This window comes from Zalophus californianus, chromosome X (assembly GCF_009762305.2).
Source record: "Zalophus californianus isolate mZalCal1 chromosome X, mZalCal1.pri.v2, whole genome shotgun sequence".
Classification (NCBI taxonomy): domain Eukaryota; kingdom Metazoa; phylum Chordata; class Mammalia; order Carnivora; family Otariidae; genus Zalophus; species Zalophus californianus.
Genome location: NC_045612.1, coordinates 31,684,345 through 31,686,542, shown reverse-complemented (window position 1 = coordinate 31,686,542; position 2,198 = coordinate 31,684,345). Strand labels below are relative to the sequence as shown.

Genomic DNA, 2,198 nt, shown 5'->3' with positions numbered 1-2,198 from the left:
TGTCCATGCCTTACTTTGCAAATTGTCCCTCATTAGGCTCTCATTTTATAATTGGCAAAAATTTTTTTAATTCTCTAAAGGCTCACACAGCTTTCAGAGTTACAGCCCTGAAACAGAGGTGTTAATTATACCTCTAGATCTGACGAAAACTAATATGAAAATGTTTGTAATAACATTTAGCCAATCAACTAGAGCTTTATTTGCTCATTTAAGGAAAGACATTTTACTCATTTGTTCCCATATATAACTGACTTCTCATTTGATTCCTACCACCAATGGTCCAGGTCTACTGTAATCAAAGTATAAAATGTGGGGATGGAAAGAGTGGTACACAGTCTTATAGCCAAGGATTATAAGCTTTTATTTTAATAGTTACTAGGAAACCAGTGTGATAAACTAATAAGACTATGAAGATAATTAGAATTAGGAAAGAACTATCCATAATTCACTAAAACAAAATATCCTGTACTCGTGAGAAAATTTAATAAAGGTATTGGAATATATTTTTTTCCTCAGCTGTAATACATCTATCATACATAGTATCTAAAGTCTCAAAGATATTTTACATTATTTACAATAAATCAGCATGAGATTCAGTTTAATAATACCATCTGACTAGGAATAGAAAGAATTTCAATTTAAATTTCAAGAAATAAGATAGGCTGGCATATTTTCCTTAATCATTACACTGTAAAACAGAGCAATGCTATGCCCAATCCAACAAGACAGGATCATAATCAAATGCCATTTAAAATAAAGAGTCATGGGGACGCCTGGGTGGCTCAGTCATTAAGCGTCTGCCTTCTGCTCAGGTCGTGATCCCAGGGTCCTGGGATCGAGCCCCGCATCAGCCTCCCTGCTCATGAGCAGGAAGCCTGTTTCTCCCTCTCCCACTCCCCCTGCTTGTGTTCTCTCTCTTGCTGTGTCTCTCTCTGTCAAATAAATAAATAAAATCTTAAAAATTAAAAAAAAAATAAAGAGTCATGGGGCACCTGGGTGGCTCAGTTGGTTAAGCAACTACCTTTGGCTCAGGTCATGATCCCAGGGTCCTGGAATCGAGTCCCGCATTGGGCTCCCCCTGCTCTGTGGGGAGCCTGCTTCTCCCTTTGCCTACCACTCCCCCTGCTTGTGCTCTCCCTCTCTGTCAAATAGATAAGTAAAATCTTTTAAAAAATAAATAAATAAAATAAAATAGAGTTATGGTGCTTGCTTTGGCAGCACGCATCCTAAGACTGGAACGACACAGAGATTAGCACGGCCCCTGCACAAGGATGATGCGCAAATTCATGAAGCGTTCCATATTTTAAAAATAAATATATAAATAAAATAAAGAGTTACGAAAATGGAGTATTTTTACTGTTTAATACTAAGTCTTGGAAGGTCAGAAAATCATTTTAATTATTAAAAAATTCAAAAGTAAATCAAAATCCAAGGCAAGACCTATGATTTTTCTGTCCATGCTAATGCATGTTATTAACTATTTTAAAACTTATTCTTCTTTAAAGTAAGGGAAGACACATCTCTGAACATTGAGCGCTAGTGTGTCAGTTTCCAAACAGTTTTCTGATATTGCTTCAATATTGGCTGCATACACTTTTATCCTGCCTCTAAGAGGTCAGTGGTATAGTATGGTCTAAGGTTTTCAACATTGTTTCCAGAGCTTAAAATTTTCAGGTCAACCAGCAGATCTAACAAGTGTCTGAGTCTCATGGGAGGCAACCTTTTTTCATGTTGCTTGTGTTCATGCTGGTAGAAAAGGAACTCATTCCTTTGACTTTCATTTTGGGGTTTATAAAATGAAGTCAAAGTAATAGGTGATGTCAGCATGGACAGAGATATAGAGTGAGATTTCAACATCAGCCCCTCATGAGAAGCAAAATCTTCCAGATTGGGCCATTCTGGAGAGGAGGTAATCACTTGATATGGAGTATTTTCTGGGTCACCAGAAAGGTCCCTCACTTTAAAAAAATTCTCCCTGGAAACCAACCTCCAGGACTCTTTAGAGATTCCTTACTTTGCTTTAAGTCATTGCATTTCTAGAAAGTAAAAGGCAAATACCTCTTGGAGAAATAGTACATTAGCTGTAATCAACAGAAACTAGATTCCTTTGAACATGAAGGGATATGAGTGAAAATGAATATTTGACACAGGTATGACTTCCTAAAGAGCATGGGCGAGTTTGGGATCATGCAGACCTT

At 37.2% G+C, this 2,198-nt stretch overlaps 1 non-coding gene across 1 annotated transcript; it reads left to right on the top strand.

Moving 5' to 3' along the window:
* Positions 1-1,202: 1,202 nt before the first annotated feature.
* Positions 1,203-1,306, top strand: LOC113931616. Its single transcript, XR_003522782.1, has one exon. It is a non-coding gene; the product is annotated as a U6 spliceosomal RNA (small nuclear RNA).
* The last annotated feature ends 892 nt before the right edge of the window (positions 1,307-2,198 follow it).